Source organism: Dendrobates tinctorius, unplaced genomic scaffold, assembly GCF_039654945.1.
Source record: "Dendrobates tinctorius isolate UK_male_01 unplaced genomic scaffold, ASM3965494v1 ptg000192l, whole genome shotgun sequence".
NCBI classification, from domain to species: Eukaryota; Metazoa; Chordata; class Amphibia; order Anura; family Dendrobatidae; genus Dendrobates; species Dendrobates tinctorius.
In genome coordinates, this window is record NW_027361859.1 from 13,736,975 (window position 1) to 13,757,665 (window position 20,691).

Here is a 20,691-nt window from a genome sequence, read left to right on the forward strand (position 1 = left end):
AATCACAGAAGTTTTTCTTTAAATAGGGTGAATTTATTAATTTTCGTTCTGAATAATTTTTAATTATGTATTCATATGTTATTCATATCGATTTGTGTTGTATCTTGTATGGTTAACCCCTTTTTTTGTGCGCCTTTTTATTTCTGCAATTTTAGTATTATTCAATGTGTATATCTTTTATATATTTTTATACTATTGGTTTTATCATAATTTTTTAAAAAAACGGTATCAGTATTATTATATTATAAGTGAGCGTTTTTTTCCTCCCCTTTTTCTTCCTCCCTCATTTCTCCTCTTCACGGAAAGCGATCCTGGTCTCTTCATTAAGCGCTACTTGAACTTCCCATAGTTGTTGGTCCTGCGCAGTTCCCATTGAACACTCTGACGAACTGTGAATGAAATTAACACCTTTTTTCCTTAAGTGGCGTGTGAATTTTTTGTAATCGGCCGCATTGATGATTTTACTATGAATAGTTATTAACGCATACACACATTTGTTATAATAAAGAGAAAGTTTCCTTTATTAGTTCATATACATTTTTTAAAATAAGAGAGAGTTTCTTTTATTGTCATATAAATTATATATATCTTTTTAATCAGTAGTCTTTCAATTCGATCATTTTTTAATTATTTTTTTATCCATTCCCCAAGTCCTTTTTTATCCATTCCTCGAGTTCTTTTTTTTTTTTTTTTCTTTCTTCAGGTATGACCTGTACTTGGTGTAGTGGTTTGGGCACATAATGTGCCTTTCTTTTCTTTTTTCCAGACATCAGGAGTTCGATTTTTTATATATATCCCCCTTTTTTTTCCTTTTTTTCTTTCTTTCTTCTTTTTCTTTTTGTTCATTTTATCTGTGAAACAATAAAAATAAAAATAATATGTTTTTAATGAATCCAGATTAACTAATACAATAGTTCATTTGTAGTACTTTGAACTTTGACATTTGCACCAGATGACATGTGACCATTGGCGCCAATTTTTGAATCTGTGTTGTATATAATCTGTGACAGTTCTATCTGATCATATATATCATCCCCTGAAGAAGAAGTGGTATACACTTTGAAACGTGTAGGGAAATAAACGGTTAATCTTTCTCATAAACTGGATTAGTGAATTTATCTGGCAGCGCACTGAAGTCCATGAATTTATTCCAAAATCTGAACCTCAGGTGATTGGCAGAGCGGAGGGCACAGGTAGGGTGGTAGACTGAGACGAGGGAGGAGATGTAGGGTGGTGCTGAGCCATGGAGTGTCTTGTGGGTGAGGGTAATAACTTTTTACTGGATTACGGAATGGATGGGTAACCAATGTATTGACTGGCACAAGGTAGAGGCATCGGTGTAACGATTGATGTTATGGAAATTTGGTTAGGATAAATCTATCCCTGTGTGTGCTGTGGCCGTTCCCAATTAGACTGATTATTTTGAGCTCTCAAGAATGACACTATACACTCATGGTGACAGAATAACATTCCATCAACACTGATGGTTTATTTGGTTTTTTTGGTTTTATAATTGCGTATAGAAAGGGGTGGTTAGTTAGTTACCATATGGTCAAGCTCCTTTGTTATTTGCTATCTAAATATATGAACTATCATGATTAATACATGGAAGATGCTGATTAAGTAACTAAAGTGTAACTGTCGCCTCTTGAAACCGGGACAGAGTTGAGACATCTACTCAGGGGTGGATTAAGGGTAGCCAGGGCCCGGGGCAGTTCAGACTCTGTGGGCCCCCCTCGTCACGTGACGGGGGTCACGAATCGTAGAGCCACACTCTACATAGAGAATAATGGGGCCTCCAGCACCGACCTCCACCCGCAGAGCCGCACTCCACATAGAGAATAATGGGGCCTCCAGCACTGACCTCCACCCGCAGAGCCGCACTCTACATAGAGAATAATGGGGCCTCCAGCACCGACCTCCACCCGCAGAGCCACACTCCACATAGAGAATAATGGGGCCTCCAGCACCGACCTCCACCCGCAGAGACGCACTCTACATAGAGAATAATGGGGCCTCCAGCACCGACCTCCACCCGCAGAGCCGCACTCCACATAGAGAATAATGGGGCCTCCAGCACCGACCTCCACCCGCAGAGCCCCACTCCACATAAAGAATAATGGGGCCTCCAGCACCGACCTCCACCCGCAGAGCCACACTCCACATAGAGAATAATGGAGCCTCCAGCACCGACCTCCACCCGCAGAGCCGCACTCCACATAGAGAATAATGGAGCCTCCAGCACCGACCTCCACCCGCAGAGCCGCACTCCACATAGAGAATAATGGAGCCTCCAGCACCGACCTCCACCCGCAGAGCCGCACTCCACATAGAGAATAATGGAGCCTCCAGCACCGACCTCCACCCGCAGAGTCGCACTCTACATAGAGAATAATGGGGCCTCCAGCACCGACCTCCACCCGCAGAGCCACACTCCACATAGAGAATAATGGGGCCTCCAGCACCGACCTCCACCCGCAGAGCCGCACTCTACATAGAGAATAATGGGGCCTCCAGCACCGACCTCCACCCGCAGAGCCACACTCCACATAGAGAATAATGGGGCCTCCAGCACCGACCTCCACCTGCAGAGCCCCACTCCACATAGAGAATAATGGGGCCTCCAGCACCGACCTCCACCCGCAGAGCCCCACTCCACATAGAGAATAATGGAGCCTCCAGCACCGACCTCCACCCGCAGAGCCGCACTCCACATAGAGAATAATAGGGCCTCCAGCACCGACCTCCACCCGCAGAGCCGCACTCCACATAGAGAATAATGGAGCCTCCAGCACCGACCTCCACCCGCAGAGCCACACTCCACATAGAGAATAATGGGGCCTCCAGCACCGACCTCCACCCGCAGAGCCACACTCCACATAGAGAATAATGGGGCCTCCAGCACCGACCTCCACCCGCAGAGCCGCACTCTACATAGAGAATAATGGGGCCTCCCGCACCGACCTCCACCCGCAGAGCCACACTCCACATAGAGAATAATGGGGCCTCCAGCACCGACCTCCACCCGCAGAGCCACACTCCACATAGAGAATAATGGAGCCTCCAGCACCGACCTCCACCCGCAGAGCCACACTCCACATAGAGAATAATGGAGTCTCCAGCACCGACCTCCACCCGCAGAGCCGCACTCCACATAGAGAATAATGGAACCTCCAGCACCGACCTCCACCCGCAGAGCCACACTCCACATAGAGAATAATGGAGCCTCCAGCACCGACCTCCACCCGCAGAGCCACACTCCACATAGAGAATAATGGGGCCTCCAGCACCGACCTCCACCCGCAGAGCCACACTCCACATAGAGAATAATGGGGCCTCCAGCACCGACCTCCACCTGCAGAGCCCCACTCCACATAGAGAATAATGGAGCCTCCAGCACCGACCTCCACCCGCAGAGCCACACTCCACATAGAGAATAATGGAGCCTCCAGCACCGACCTCCACCCGCAGAGCCGCACTCCACATAGAGAATAATGGAACCTCCAGCACCGACCTCCACCCGCAGAGCCACACTCCACATAGAGAATAATGGAGCCTCCAGCACCGACCTCCACCCGCAGAGCCACACTCCACATAGAGAATAATGGGGCCTCCAGCACCGACCTCCACCCGCAGAGCCACACTCCACATAGAGAATAATGGAGCCTCCAGCACCGACCTCCACCCGCAGAGCCACACTCCACATAGAGAATAATGGAGCCTCCAGCACCGACCTCCACCCGCAGAGCCGCACTCCACATAGAGAATAATGGAACCTCCAGCACCGACCTCCACCCGCAGAGCCACACTCCACATAGAGAATAATGGAGCCTCCAGCACCGACCTCCACCCGCAGAGCCACACTCCACATAGAGAATAATGGGGCCTCCAGCACCGACCTCCACCCGCAGAGCCACACTCCACATAGAGAATAATGGGGCCTCCAGCACCGACCTCCACCTGCAGAGCCCCACTCCACATAGAGAATAATGGAGCCTCCAGCACCGACCTCCACCCGCAGAGCCACACTCCACATAGAGAATAATGGAGCCTCCAGCACCGACCTCCACCCGCAGAGCCGCACTCCACATAGAGAATAATGGAGCCTCCAGCACCGACCTCCACCCGCAGAGCCGCACTCCACATAGAGAATAATGGGGCCTCCAGCACCGACCTCCACCCGCAGAGTCGCACTCTACATAGAGAATAATGGGGCCTCCAGCACCGACCTCCACCCGCAGAGCCGCACTCTACATAGAGAATAATGGAGCCTCCAGCACCGACCTCCACCCGCAGAGCCGCACTCCACATAGAGAATAATGGGGCCTCCAGCACCGACCTCCACCCGCAGAGTCGCACTCTACATAGAGAATAATGGGGCCTCCAGCACCGACCTCCACCCGCAGAGTCGCACTCTACATAGAGAATAATGGAGCCTCCAGCACCGACCTCCACCCGCAGAGCCACACTCCACATAGAGAATAATGGAGCCTCCAGCACCGACCTCCACCCGCAGAGCCACACTCCACATAGAGAATAATGGAGCCTCCAGCACCGACCTCCACCCGCAGAGCCACACTCCACATAGAGAATAATGGAGCCTCCAGCACCGACCTCCACCCGCAGAGCCACACTCCACATAGAGAATAATGGAGTCTCCAGCACCGACCTCCACCCGCAGAGCCGCACTCCACATAGAGAATAATGGAACCTCCAGCACCGACCTCCACCCGCAGAGCCACACTCCACATAGAGAATAATGGAGCCTCCAGCACCGACCTCCACCCGCAGAGCCACACTCCACATAGAGAATAATGGGGCCTCCAGCACCGACCTCCACCCGCAGAGCCACACTCCACATAGAGAATAATGGGGCCTCCAGCACCGACCTCCACCCGCAGAGCCCCACTCCACATAGAGAATAATGGAGCCTCCAGCACCGACCTCCACCCGCAGAGCCACACTCCACATAGAGAATAATGGAGCCTCCAGCACCGACCTCCACCCGCAGAGCCGCACTCCACATAGAGAATAATGGAACCTCCAGCACCGACCTCCACCCGCAGAGCCACACTCCACATAGAGAATAATGGAGCCTCCAGCACCGACCTCCACCCGCAGAGCCACACTCCACATAGAGAATGGGGCCTCCAGCACCGACCTCCACCCGCAGAGCCACACTCCACATAGAGAATAATGGAGCCTCCAGCACCGACCTCCACCCGCAGAGCCACACTCCACATAGAGAATAATGGGGCCTCCAGCACCGACCTCCACCCGCAGAGCCGCACTCCACATAGAGAATAATGGAGCCTCCAGCACCGACCTCCACCCGCAGAGCCGCACTCCACATAGAGAATAATGGGGCCTCCAGCACCGACCTCCACCTGCAGAGCCCCACTCCACATAGAGAATAATGGAGCCTCCAGCACCGACCTCCACCCGCAGAGCCACACTCCACATAGAGAATAATGGAGCCTCCAGCACCGACCTCCACCCGCAGAGCCGCACTCCACATAGAGAATAATGGAACCTCCAGCACCGACCTCCACCCGCAGAGCCACACTCCACATAGAGAATAATGGAGCCTCCAGCACCGACCTCCACCCGCAGAGCCACACTCCACATAGAGAATAATGGGGCCTCCAGCACCGACCTCCACCCGCAGAGCCACACTCCACATAGAGAATAATGGGGCCTCCAGCACCGACCTCCACCTGCAGAGCCCCACTCCACATAGAGAATAATGGAGCCTCCAGCACCGACCTCCACCCGCAGAGCCGCACTCCACATAGAGAATAATGGAGCCTCCAGCACCGACCTCCACCCGCACTCCACATAGAGAATAATGGAGCCTCCAGCACCGACCTCCACCCGCACAGCCACACTCCACATACATGGCTGCTCTCTGTGCTGTGCGCACAGGACCTGTGATGAGGTCACAGGAGGGGAGGAGACAGGGGTCACATGATCGGGGCCCTGACACCTTACCTCCTGTGATCTCATCACAAGCCTTTGCACGCTACCAGCAGCATCAGCGTTCACGCTACTTGTAGATGCTGCTGGTAGCAGAGCACATAATTCCGCCCCCACGGTCACTCACTTTTAGGTGGGGAGAAGATGGAGTGCCATTGCAGCAGCCAACAGGAATGTGGTGGGGGCCCCCTTAGAAGCTCTTGTGGTGGGGGCCCCGGGGCTGAAGCCCCGCCTGCCCTGCCTATAATCCGGCCCTGCGCGGTGGTGGATTATAATGGGGCAATTTACTGGCCTGGGCTGTGGGCCCCTTAACCCCACTGGGCCCGGGGCAACTGCCCAAATTGACCTCATTATAATCCGCCACTGCATCTACTCATCACTTTAGCACATCTGCTGTTTTTCCTCTTTTTTATCTTGGAAAGCCCCAAAGAGCTGTCTGGTTCGTGGCAGCCATTTTAAAGCAATGGATTATCTCTATATATAAAACTGAATGTGTGTATGTGTGTATCACCAACCAATCACGAAGCATCTTTCATTTCAACAGTGCTGTTCAAAAGAAGCTGAGCTATGATTGGTTGCTATGAGCAACAGTTTTCCTTGCAACCAATCACTAAGCATCTCTCATTTCACCAGAGCAGGTTAAAAGAAGCTGGGCTGTGATTGGTTGATATGAGCAAGTTTTCCCACTTGACAACACCTCAGCAGACACTAACATGGTGGGAGAAATCTAGCATCCCTGGGAACATAAGCTCCCAGCCTTTGTCTGTCCCCCAGAAAGGAGCACAGAGCACATGACAGAAATGAATCCCCCCCTCCTGTGCCCATATACACATTACACATCCTCCATCATATAGGCACATCTTCTCTCTTAAAGGGATCTCCGGTATGGAAGTCAGAGCAAATCCTTCCAGGGCTTTGTTTTTGACCCCAGGTCTCTCTTAAAGGGATCTCTGGTATGGAAGTTAGGACCGTTCCACTCAGCTCTGTGGTTCTGACCCCAGTTTCTCTTAAAGGGATCATTGGTATAGAATTTAGGGCAAATCCACTCTGCGCTTTGGTACTGACCCCAGGCCTTTCTTAAAGGGATCGCCGGTATGGAAGTTAGGGCAAATCCACTCAGTGCTCTGGTTCTGACCCCAGGACCCTCTTAAAGGGATCCCTGGTATGGAAGCGAGGGCAAATCCACTCTGCGCTTTGGTACTGACCCCAGGCCTCTCTTAAAGGGATCTCTGGTATGGAAGTTATGGTAAATCCATCAGTGCTCTGATTCCCACCCCAGGCTTCTATTAAAGGGATCATTTGTATGGAAGTCAGGGCAATTCCGCTCAGCGTTCTGGTTCTGACCCCAGGCTCTCTTAAAGGGATCCCCGGTATGGAAGTCAGGGCAATTGCCTTCAAATGCTCTGGTACTGACCCCAGGCTCTCTTAAAGGGATCTCCTGTATGGAAGTTATGGTAAATCCCTCAGCGCTCTGATTCTCGCACCAGGCTTCTATTAAAGGGATCATTGGTATAGAAGTCAGGGCAAATCCACTCAGCGCTCTGGTTCTGATGCCAGGCCTCTCTTAAAGAGATCCCTGGTATGGAAGTCAGGGCAATTCCGCTCAGCGTTCTGGTTCTGACCCCAGGCTCTCTTAAAGGGATCCCCGGTATGGAAGTCAGGGCAATTGCCTTTAAATGCTCTGGTACTGACCCCAGGCTCTCTTAAAGGGATCTCCTGTATGGAAGTTATGGTAAATCCCGGCCTCCAAACAAATGCACTCTCAGGATGCAGTGGACCCATATAATTAAGATGGCAACACAGGTGCAAGAATACCGATGAAACAACCGCTCACAGCCTACCAATATATGGAGGGGGCGGTTGCCTGGTATGTTAATGCACAATAAAAAAACTTGTATGCAGCGCTGTTCACACTATGGCCATGCACAGCATCCAGGCCAGCCTAGTAGTGACACCCTTCTATTAGCTCAGGCGGGCTGCCCATGGCTATCAAAATGCATGCCATGTGAACAGACACAGTCCTCTTTCTGTGCTATTCAGGGTTAGGATTTAGTGTTAGGTACCCGTAAAGGTGGAGACCTTTGGCGCAGGTTATGGGCTGACGTATTTTGGCCAAAATATCAGCTAATACTCCACATTTTTATGTGTTTTTTGCACTTTTTATTGAGGGTGAAGTTGGGCCCATTTGTTTTTGTAAACTGCGGTGTCTGTTCACACGGCATGCATTTTGATAGCACTGGGCAGCCCGCCTGAGCTAATAGAAGGGTGTCACTACTAGGCTGGCCTGGATGCCCTGCATGGCCATAGTGTGAACAGCGCCGCATGCAAGCATTTTATTGTGCATTAACATACCAGGCAACCGCCCCCTCCATATATTGGTAGGCTGTGAGCGGTTGTTTCATCGGTATTCTTGCACCTGTGTTGCCATCTTAATTACATGAGTCCACTGCATTTGTCTGGAGGGCTGGATGGGTAAACCTCTCAGCTTTTTTGCTGTTTTCTATTATTGGCGGATTTTTAAGTCCTCTTTCTGTGCTATTTCAGTAAATCCCTCAGCGCTCTGATTCTCACCCCAGGCTTCTATTAAAGGGATCATTGGTATTGAAGTCAGGGCAAATCCACTCAGCACTCTGGCTCTGACACCAGGCCTCTCTTAAAGGGATCCCCGGAATGGAAGTTAGGACCGTTCCACTTAGCATTCTTGTTCTGAACCCAGGCAGACGGGATGATGTGGGATATTGGGGGTAGTAGTCCGGTGGCTCTGGCTGATGGGATGATGTGGGATATTAGGGGTTGTTGTCCGGTAACTTTGGGTGACGGGATGATGTGGGATATTAGGGGTAGTAGTCCAGTGGCTCTGGCTGATGGGATGATGTGGGATATTAGGGGTTGTTGTCCGGTAGCTTTGGGTGACGGGATGATGTGAGATATTATAGTGAATGTGGCTATGTGGAGTGGGTGGGGCTCTACACTCAGCGTTAAAGTATATATATATTTAGATATAATCATAATTTGTTATAACTAACCGTAGTTAGTTACTATACCCGGGCAGCGCTGGGCTGTTCAGCTAGTAGTATATATATTTGCTGTTATTATATATGCAAGTGAGATCTATATGAAATATATATATATATATTTCCATCACAATCCCCACTTAGATATCACTTGAATCATAGAATTGTAGAGTTGGAAGGGACCTCCTGGGCCATCTGGTCCAACCCCATGCTCAAAAGCAGGATTCGCTAAATCATCCCAGACAGATGTCTGTCCAGCCTCTGTTTGAAGACTTCTATTGCAGGAGAACTCACCACCTCTCGTGGCAGCCTGTTCCAATCAATGATCACTCTAAATGTCAAAAAGTTTTTCCTAATATCTAATCTGTGTCTCCTCCCATTCAGTTTCATCCCATTGCTTCAAGTCTTTCCTTGTGCAAACGAGAATAAAGATGATCCTTCTACAATGTGACAGCCCTTGAGATATTTGTAGACAGCTATTAAGTCTCCTCTCAGTCTTCTCTTCTGCAAGCTAAACATTCCCAAATCCTGTAACCTTTCCTTTAAGACAGGGTTTGCAGACCGGTCACCATTCTGGTCGCTCTTTTCTGAACTTGCTCCAGTTTGTTGATGTCTTTTTTAAAATGTGGTGCCCAAAACTGGACACAGTATTCCAGATGAAGTCTGACCAAAGAGGAGTAGAGGGCAATAATGACTTCACATGATCTAGACTGTATGCTTCTGTTAATACATCCTAGAATTGCTTTTGCCTCATATTCAGTCTGTGATCTATTAGTATACCCAAGTCTTTTTCACATGTGCTGTTGCATAGCCCTATTCCTCCCATTCTGTGTATGCTTTTTTCCTTTTTTATTGCCCGGATGTAGTACTTTGCATTTTTCCCTGTTAAAACCATTCTGTTAGTTGCTGCCCACTGCTCCTGATTATTTATATCTTTTTGAATTTAATCCTAACCTCCTATCCCAAAGCGCTGGAACTCTTTGGTGCTGCTGTTGAGCTGATGCATGCCTAGTGCATACACCCCTCTCCGTACAGGCTTTCGCAAATGGGCGGTAAGGAGAACTGTCCCTAACAGGGGTTCATGGCATTGCAATCATAGTCTCTTATTCAACAGTAGAGTAGTCGGTGGTGTGTATTCTTCATCAGGTAGATCATCTATTTGGTAGGCAGGGCATCCACAGCATCATTCTGGCTTAGGTGTATCTTCTGGTATGGGAGCTCTCTTGCAATGTGGATGCATGAATCCAAGTGAGTCTTCCCTCCAGTTTCACCAAGGTTGGTGTCATCAGTAGCACTTGGTAAGGACCATCATATCTGGGATCGAGTGTTCTCCTTACTAGCTTTTTCACCAACACCCAGTCTCTTGGCTTCAGGGAATGCGTACTAGGTACCGAATCTGGTTCTGGCAATGAAGAAAAAAACTTGAGAATGGAAATTATCAAATTTCTTGGTGAGTTCAATTACATAAGCAGATAAGGTATCATATTGCATAGTCAACTGTTGAGGGAAGAATATCCCTAACCTGGGACTAGACCCAAACAAAATTTCCTATGGTGACAGCTTTTCTGGGCCTCTAGGAGTGTGCATTACATTAAACAGTGCAATTGGGAGTGTCTCATGCCATGGTTTGTTTGTCTCTTGGACAACTTTCAACATCCTGCTCTTAAGTGTCCTGTCTAATCTTTCTATTTTCCCACTACGTTGGGGATGGTAGGGAGTGTGTAGGCCTAAATCTGACCCTACTACTGACCAGATCTTTTATGTTAAGTTTGCTGTGAATACGGGTCCCTGATCACTCTCTATCACTTCTGGAACCCCGTATCTGCACACTATTTCTGAAAGTAGCTTCTTCGCAGTGGTCTTTGCCGACTGGGAAAGCTTCTGGCCATCCTGAGAACACATCTAAGACCACAAGGGCATATTCAAATCCTCCACTTGGCGGCATCTGGATGTGGTCTATCTGGATCCCCTGGAAGGGGTACAGTAGTCTGGCCAGATGATGTGGGGGAACTTTTTCCTCTCATCCATAGTTTCATTTGCCGCAGGTCAAACAGCTGCTAGTAAATTTGGCTGTTAGAGATGAAATCCCTAGAGCAAACCATTAAGCACCAATCAGATCATTCATCTGTGTCTTTGATCTGTATGTGGGCCCATGTGCCCATTGAATCACTATAGGGTACATACTTCGAGGTAGACAGGGTTTGGAGTCCATTGCGTATAGCCTTCCTTCTTCATGTGTTGCTCCCTTTCGCATCCAGCTTTCCTTCTCCTTCGGAGTCTGGTCCTGCAAGTTCTTGAACAGATCCCACGATGTCATTTTGTCAGGTTTCTTGTCCTCAGTCATCAGGATGTAGCTGTCCGGCTCTACGACCTCTCCCACCTCTCCATATTGTCTTCCTTTGGCTGCTTCTTTGGCGGCCATGTCTGCCATCTTATTGCCCCGTGCCTCTACTGTATTCAATTTTCCATGTGCTTTGACCTTTAATACTGCCACCACTTTCGGTAGTTGGAGTGCATCCAGAAGGTCTCTGATGGCTCCATGATGCTTCACGGTTGTCCTGCTTGCTGTGATGAAGTCCCTCGCAGCCCAGATGGGTCCAAAGTCGTGTGCTGTGCCATGCGAGTACATGGAATCGGTATAGATGTTTGCAGCTTTATCTTTCGCGATCTGGCAGGCCTTCGTCAGTGCTATCAGTTCTGCTTCCTGGGCTGACAGGCTAGGTGGCAGACTTCTGGACCATAGGATTTCTTGATTGCTGGTCACTGCATATCCCGTGTGGAATCTTCCTTCACCATCTGCAAATCTGGAGCCATCTACGTAGAGGACCAACTCTGAGTTGGTCAGTGGCTCATCCACCACACTGGGTAATCCTGCTGTTTCCTGTTGCATGATGCTGAAACAATCATGGTCGTCAGTCTGGAGCAAATCGAGATCCTTGTGAAAGGTATCCTGCAGATTTTGTTCTGAAGAGTCCATATCCACATCCCCCTTTAGGAGTGGGAGTAGAGTGGCCGGGTTGAGGACCGTACATCTGGAGATGGTATCATTGTCAGGCAAGAGCAGTGAGCACTGGAGGCGAAGATGCCGGGCAGTGGAGAGACGTATTGGCTGGGTTTGGTTGAGGATTTCTGAGATGTTGTGTGGAGCCAGGATCTCCAGCGAATGTCCAAGAATGATGTCAGCAGTCTTGTCCAGGAGGGCGTGCGCTGCAAATACTGCCCTCATGCAGGAGGGGGCCCCCTTGCAACTGGATCCAGGCGAGCTGAAAAATAGCTTAGAGGTCTTTGCTTTCCCCCGTGAATCTGCGTCAGGACTCCGGTAGCATGGACTTCTTTTTCCATCAGGTACAGATGAAATGGCTTCTCGTAATCAGGTATGCCTAGTACTGGCACTGAGACTATGGAGTCTTTCAGTTTCCTGAATGAGTTGAAGGCTGCATCCGAGAGAAGGAACGTGGTCACAATTATGCAATCATACAGAGGCTGCATTAAGACCGAGGCATCTGGGATCTAAGTTCTGCAATACAAAACTAGACCAAGGAAGGCCTGTAGCATCTTTGGAGTTGTTGGGGGAGCCATCTTCTCCACAGTGATCTTCCGGTCATCTGTCAGGTGTTTCGTCTGACAGGCAATTCAGCGTCCCAGGAATGTAACTCGCATCTGACACCACTGGACTTTGTTTTTCGACCCTTGCATTGCTGCTCCGCCAAGTAGAGTAGGAGAGACAAGGAATGGGCTGTGCAGGTATCTACATCAGCTGCACAAAGGAGAAGCTAAACCACGCATTGTAGAAGAGTGACCTCTGCATGTTCTGCAATATAGTTGACGAAGATGGAGGACATTGCTTTGGTGAACTGTGAAGAACTGTTCTGGGCCCCCTGGGGCATCACTGTCCATGTGTTCTACAACCCCTGGTGCGTGAAGGCAAACAGGTACTGGTCATCTGGGTGAAGGGGAACACTGAAGAAAGCGTTGACCAGATTGACCACTGTGAACACTGTTGCTGTGGCTGGCACATTTGAGAGCAGAGTGTGCGGATTTGGTACAATTGGGGTTTCAAATACCGTAGCCTCATTCATGGCCCTCAGGTCATGCACCATTCTGAACTTGGCTGGTTCTCCTTTTTCAGTCTTTTTCTTGACTGGGAAAAGCAGGGTATTGCAAGGCAATGTGCAGGGAATAATGATTCCTATTTCCAGGTAGACCTTCAGTTGGTCAGAGACAGATTGACTCTGGGCGATGGACAGGAGATACTGGGCTTTACGAGGGTACGGGGTATCTGGCTTTTGTGACACCCATACTGGGGCAACTTGAAGTTTTCCCACATCTTGAGGTCCCTTGGACCATAGACTTCCTGGTACTACGTCCAGTACCTTCTTGGGTAGGCCTGCATCAGTTGATTGAGGTTCTTGTAGGTCCGCCAGAATGATTGATTCTTCTTGGGTCAGGGGTGAAGGAAGTGTCACAGTCCCATCTTCCTGGAACACTGTGGTCACCCTCTGCTTCTGCAGTAGGTCCACTCCCAGCAGGTTGAATGGACAGGTCCTTGACATCACGAACTGGGACAGAATATTTTGTCCTGGCTGAGTCCACACGCTCAAGGGCATTGTAAGCTGAGAATGTCTGACTTGACCATCAATCCCCACGCAAGACACAGAGGATTCTGATAGGCAGGTGGGGTTAGGGAATTCCTCATGTCTCATCACACTTCTGGCTGCACCAGTGTCCTCAAGAAAAGATCTGACAACCCCATCCACTTTCAGGGTAATTTGAGGTATTGGCCCCACTAGTGGAGTTTCACATGTTAGGATCATGGTGTCTTGTGGACCTGGCTTGCCCCTGTCCTATGGGCGGAGCTCTTCCCTGCTTTCTGTTTCTTCCTTGACCTGATCATACTCTCGGGTTGTATGAGTGCTCTGCACTGGTTCCAGAAATGGCCAAATTTGCCACAGTTGTAACACTTGACATTTCTTCTGTCCTTGTGGTGTGGCTCTTCTTCCAGGTCAGTGGCCACCATAAGAGGGGCTGTCTTCTGCACTTCTGGTTGGGATTCAATCTCTTTGGCTACTGTGAGCAGCGTGTCCATTACTATTGACCTGCACTCGGGTCTGGCCACTATCAGTAGTTTCTTGATTGTTTCTCTTAGTCCACGCACAAAGGCCTGTGCCAACATTTGTCTGTGTATTTGATCATGAATGGTGAAGTCCAAATCTTGGAACGTTTGCATCACTCTGCCATGAAACTTCTCCACAGACCCTGGCTTGTCTTGGCTCATGTCATGTAAGCTGAGAGCTTGCACTGCCAATCTGCCATTGGCCCACTCTCTGAGCTGCTCAAATAGCTTTTGTCCTAACTCCCAAGCGTTCACATCTAATTCTACTGGAAGTTTTAAGTGTTCCTTCATGATTGGCCAGAATGCATCACCTGCTTTTATTTCCATTACGGCCCAGAGATCATTCCAGGTTGCTGCATATGTTCGCTGGTTCTGCTGCATTCTTCGGTAAAATAGCATAGGATGCATCTCTGGATCTGGCAGATTATTCAGAATACTGGTCACCTGACTTGGGGTGGTGCCTCTATCTGCCCCTGCCTTCTCGGTGCCTGTGGGTTTCTTTTCAATACTAGTACTGGACAGCATATATGATGTTCCCTCTTCATCCTCATCAGAGGAGTAGTTGTGATATTTGGACTTAGAGGTTGCCTTTTTGTGTGAGGATGTCCTCCCTCTGCACCCTGTCTGCTGCCTGATGTGTCTGGGGGCAGCCTGCAGCACTATGCATAGGGAGATTTTCACCTTCTCCCAATATCATAAATAGCAATGGTTGTACTCTGCCTGGGACGTAGAAAGTACCTTGTGCTGTAAGCACTGGATACAGGGACACAATACTGTTTGGATTGGGCATTGGCCCAGCTGGTAACAAAGAAGGAAAATGAGGAGAAGGGAGGTGTGAAGGAGAGGGATGTGAGGAAGGAGGTGAGGGGAGTGACAGAGAAAGAGGATAAAGGTGTGGCAGAAGGAGGAGAGAGGTGTGACAGAGAAGGAGGAGAAAGTTGTGGCAGAAGGAGGAGAAAAGGAGAGAAAGAGAGAGGAGGAGAAAGTTTGTCTGTGCTCGGACACACTCACTTCCTCTTTTTTCACTGCTGGTCTATAGTCACTAAAATCACGTATCTAAAAACAGGTATCACACAGCACAGTCAAAGATTCAGCTCAGTTTCAGTTCCTCAAAATTTATATGCTACAGCTAAAAATTATCTCAGAATACAAAAAACAGGAAACAGAGCAAAAAACAGATGTGACAGTGTGATTTGCAAGGGAGAAGTGTGAAAAAAAATGCTTTCTCTTACAACTCTAAAATGTAAAGTGACAGTACATTACAAACATGAATAGACGTCCGTGAGAAATCGATGCCCTCTTTATTATTCTATGACTCGTACAAGCCGTTCTGGTAACTGACAACTGCAAATCGCACAGGGCACTCAGGTGCCCGGGAGAATCACCCTCCACTACGGTCGTCTTGCCTGGCTCGCCAGCTACGGGTATCTGTGATAACTTAGAGGGATATCACCATCCGTGCCTGGAAATCTGGGAGCACCTGTCCCTCGGTTGCATGCACAGGAATCTGTGATAACTTATCAAGTGATTTGGCTTCCTGTTATCAGTTTCCCAGCAACCACAGGCAAAATCAGTCACTGTTCCAACTATCTCCCGGATCTTCACAGACATAAAGACATAAAACATATACACGGCACGCAGCAGACACGTTGGCTTATATCCCAGGGTTTGGATAGGGGCATGGACTTTTTACACTACCTGGGAATGCGGTGGTGACCATAACTGACCGGCAAGAGGTATAGCCCTGGACTGGGCACAGGGGACATTCAGGTAAGATTACAAGATTTTCTTACATTATTTATGGAGCTGCACAGTCTCCGTCCCATGAGCCAGGGACGCAGCCGACACCCCCGTCTCTCTGGTCAGCAGGGTCCCTGTGCGTTTCGTCCACAGCCCCGTGTGCAGGCGCCAGATGTTATGGAAATTTGGTTAGGATAAATCTATCCCTGTGTGTGCTGCGGCCGTTCCCAATTAGACTGAGTATTTTGAGGGCTCCAGAATGACACTATACACTATATATTGGCTATCTAAATATATGAAATATTGTGATTAATGCATGGCAAGATGCTGATTAAGTAACTAAAGTGTAAATGTCGCCTCTTGAAACCAAGACAGAGTTGAGACATCTACTCATCACTTTAGCACATCTGGTGTTGTTCCTCTTTTTTTTTTTATCTTGGAATGCCCAAAGAGCTGTCTGATTCATGGAATGGATTATAGTATATATATTAGCTTTGATTATATATGCAAGTGAGATCTATATGAAATATATATATTTCCATCACAATATGATGCTGGCTGCAGCATTCAAGACAGATTGAATGCTGGAAAAAGTCTGCATCCCGTAGAGCTGTGGACTCCACTCTACGTCCAATTGTCTAATAGTATTTAGTAAGTGGCCAGCTCCTTAAATATGCCATCTCGCACATGAGATCTCCCCCCCCATATGCCATCTCCCCCTCTGTGATATGCCACCTCTCAGATACCATCTCCCCCTCACACATGCCATCTACCACCTCTCAAATTTTTGACTCTGTACAAAAAGCAGCATGCCTGGCCCTTCACCACTGTAACCCTGATAGTTACCAATGAATGACGTCACCGCCCCGCTCCTGTCGTCACTGCAGCTCCCCTGGTATCCTGCAGCTCTTCGTGTCTCCAGCATCTCCTCCAGTATCCTCTCCTCTTATGATCTCCTGCATCTCCTCGGGTATATAGCAGCTCCTTCCGATATCCAGCAGCTCCTCTCCTCTTATGATCTCCAGCAGCTCCACTGGTATGCGCAGCTTGCCTAGGACATGTTATGCCGAAAGTAAAGAGTACAGCTTCCAGCATATCAGGGCTTGTGATAGAGCATAAATGGAGCTTAGAAGATAGCACTGGGTTATAATAAAATGGCTCCTGGCCACACCTACAACTGTGAATTGAGCCGCCCACAGAGGAGTGCCTAGTTCACATCTGATGCTGATATAATGTAAGAGGGTCATTGTCGCCTATGCCCATGGGCTGCTGTATTTGCAGACTGTGTCCTCCAGCGACCCTTACAGATCTGTAGTGTAAAATGGCAGCCACCAGTGGCTGCATTAAAAAATTTTTTTGTACTTCAAGGCTACTACATTACTTAGGATTCTAGACTGGCATTTTCAGGCTGATGCTAAATAATGGGTGGGGATGGAACAGGAGGGTTTAGGCCTCTTTCACACATCAGGTTTTCGCCGTCAGGCGCAATCCGGCGCTTTTGACAAAAACCGGATCCGGCGAAATGCAATGACGGATCCGGTTTCCCCCCCATTAACTTGCATTTGCGCCGGATGGCCATGCGTTTCATCCGGTTTTTGCCGGATCCGGCAATGTGTCGCGATCCGGCGTCTGGAAAAAACGGCTACTGTAACGTTTTTTGTCTCCGGCGAAAAAGCCGGACACGCCGGATCTGGCGTGTCCGGCTTTTTCAAACAATGAAAGCCTATGAGCGCCGCAATGCGCCGGATCTGGTGACAGCCGGATCCGGTGGCCGGATCCGGTTTTTTTGGTCTGAGCATGCTCAGTAGCTCTGCCCACAAGACACATATATATAAAAGCATGACAGTGGGACCCTCAGCCACACCCAACATGCCACCCAAGACAGCAACCAGGCGCAGGAGAAGGCAGGAGACCACTGCAGAAGCACCATCAGCACCACCACCACCCCAAATGGAGCAGCATGCTGAACAACGGGAGGGGAGTCCAGCAGCAGATGAGAGACGGTAATTATCAAATCCCCCATTCCTCCAAACTAGGGCCATGGAATATCAAGATATTCATTGCCCCTTTGTTTCTCTTTATTCAATAGCCGCCCAAGAGATGCAGCAGCAGCAACAGTGGCAGCACTGGAAGCACTGGCAGCAGCAGTAACACCACCCACAGGCATGGAGTCTGGCCAGCAGGAAGACAGCACATATTCTTCTGGGAGCCCTCCCTCGCATTGTCAGCGTTTGACGGTAAGTTTTTATTTCCAAAATCCATCATCTCTGTAATATATGTCTATTCATTGCCTTTTATTTCAAAACAGGAATCACAAGGTGAAGAGGAGCTCCCAGAAGAAGAAGGAAGGGGTGGACAGACACCTGGAGTGGGCTCATAATTGGTAAGTTTTTTGCATCAAACGCAGAAACACAACATCACACTACACACAACACATAGAAAACAATGTTCTGCAGACCACACACAGCAAACAAATGCCTACATCCAAAGACATAACATTTTTTGTTTTCTTCTCTAGTCTTCCCAATCTGGTGCTCGGCCAAGAGGTCCTCGCAGTGCCTCCCAAGGTCGTCGGCGACAGCAACGCGGCGGTCACCAGCGTGTAAGTATAAATATTTTTGCTTTGTTTATTTGCACTTTTTATTTCATTTCTTTTGTGGAGGCTAATTATGTTATTTTTGTCTTTTTCTTTAACAGCCTTCACAGCGTGCTCCCGACTCTGACAGTGAGGATGGAGGGATTGATGTGGACCACCTCATCGATCTCGTCAGAGAAAGGGAGCCGCTATGGAATATGGCTGACCGCCGCCATGCTGACCTGATCGTTACCCGACGACTCTGGGAGGAAATCTGTTCGCTCCTTGTGGACCGATGGGAGGACCTCGATGCTCGGGCCCAGATTAAAGAGCGTAAGTATATACAGTACCGGTTGCTTGATGTAAACCAGTGTTTCCCGAACTCCAGTCCTCGTGGTCCCCACGGATCATGTGTTCAGGATTTCCATTTACTATGGAAATCCTGAAAACATGACCCCTGGGGACCATGAGGACTGGAGTTTGGGAAACACTGATGTTGTATACTAACCACTCCTTTCTCGTTTCAGGGGACAGAATTGTGAAGCGGTGGCGGTCTGTGAGGGATCGTTTCAAGAAGGAGTTCAATAAAGAGATGCGGGCCCCGAGTGGATCTGGAGGACGCAGGAGCAAGTACAAGTACGCACAAGCCCTGTCGTTCCTCCGGGAAACAATGGTCACCAGAAGGTAAATATTACACACCACATGTGAAAAAAAATGATTAGATGTAACTTTTTTTTTTCAGCCAGGGCCATACCATGTCACTATTTTAATTGTTTTTTTTCTCTTTATTCCACAGCACGGTGAGCAGCACTCGGGAGCCTGCACGATTGGACCCTTCTGAGGCGATCCCTGAGGAGACCGGCACCGAGGGACACTTCGACCGCCCCGGTACATCTGCACCTTCCCAGCCTTCCCACACATTCGACCCATCTGTCCCATCCACCAGCACAGGAGCATCGTGGCCGCCTACATTACATGAAGCTGCTGGTGAGGAGATCGATTTCCCTTTACCCCACCCTTCTGCCCCTGCCACCTCTAGTACACCTGCGGGTACTGGGCGGCAGCGGCAGAGGGGTCAGGAAAAGACTTATGCGCCAGAGTTCTTGCATCTGAATGCATCTTTCCAGTACTGTCTAAAAGTCTTGTCAGAGCAAATCTCCGCAGGCTTTCAGCAGATCAACTCCAGCATTCTGGAGGTGAAGACACTTCTGCAAACCATGCATTCAGAAGCAAGATCTTCGCCAAACCACACCTTTTTCAGGTCTGTTGTGGAGCGCATGGAAACGCTCTCTCCTACCCAGCAGATGCATGTAATGCATTCATGCCACGGTGCTCTCCAGCACGTTACCTCCCAACCTCCTCCTCCCACCACAGTAGTTCCTCCACCTGCACCCCCTCCAGCCACTTTCCATCCTCCCCCTCCTATTACATACCATCCACCTCCCCAGCACCAGCCACCTCCCCAGTACCAGCAACCTCCCCAGTACCAGCAACCTCCCCAGTACCAGCAACCTCCCCAGTACCAGACATCTCCCCACTTCCAGCAACCTGCTCCGTACCAAACTCCTTCCCCGTACCAAACTCCTTCCCCATACAACTTGCCATCAACATCATCTGCTCCTACAGTCCCTGCCCAACCCTCCACTCCACCGCCCACCACCTCTTCTGCCTCCCACATGTCCACCCATTCTGTAGCTTTTTCCACACCTTCACCTCTAACTGTTCCTTCCCCACCACGATCCCAGTCCTCTCTCCACACTCCCAGTGTCGAAGTGTCCCGCAGCCCCTCCAGCAGTATTTCCACCCCACACTACACCGAGTTATAATGTTTTTTGTTGTAATAAAAATGCTCATTTGGTTGGTTTCAAACATTTATTAAAAAAGTTTTTTAAACTTTAAAAACATTTTACAAAAAAAAAAATATTTTAAATAAAAGTTAAATTATCGTTTTACAATGGTTGTCTGTCATTTCTTTCTGCGGCGAACTATGTTTAAAAAAAAGGTTAAATACAGGGTATTTCAAAGGTAAAAAGGTATTCAAAACCAGGTATATAACTGTGGGTAAATTTTACCTTTTTGCCACAGTTGTGTTCCTGGTTGTGTTTGAAGCAAAGTATTTCACCTAAAAAGTTGTGTTTATTGTTGGTGATTTCCTAACAATGTACACAACTTTTGTTACAAGGTGAAATACTTTGCATAAAACACAACCAGGTACACACCTGGGGCCTAAAGGTAAAAATAGTAAGACCATGACAAGATAGCCAACTTTGGTT

The 20,691-nt window shown here is 48.8% G+C and overlaps 1 long non-coding RNA gene across 2 annotated transcripts; it reads right to left on the reverse strand.

The window, feature by feature from the left end:
- Positions 1-493: 493 nt before the first annotated feature.
- LOC141055908 (uncharacterized) lies at positions 494-17,002 on the reverse strand. Of its 2 annotated transcripts, none has more exons than XR_012221550.1 (2): positions 16,690-17,002; positions 494-851 (listed from the first exon to the last, which is right to left on the reverse strand). It is a non-coding gene; the product is annotated as an uncharacterized lncRNA (long non-coding RNA). The 2 variants fall into 2 exon arrangements; XR_012221551.1 differs by lacking the exon at positions 16,690-17,002 and adding an exon at positions 2,195-2,329.
- Between the last annotated feature and the right edge of the window lie 3,689 nt (positions 17,003-20,691).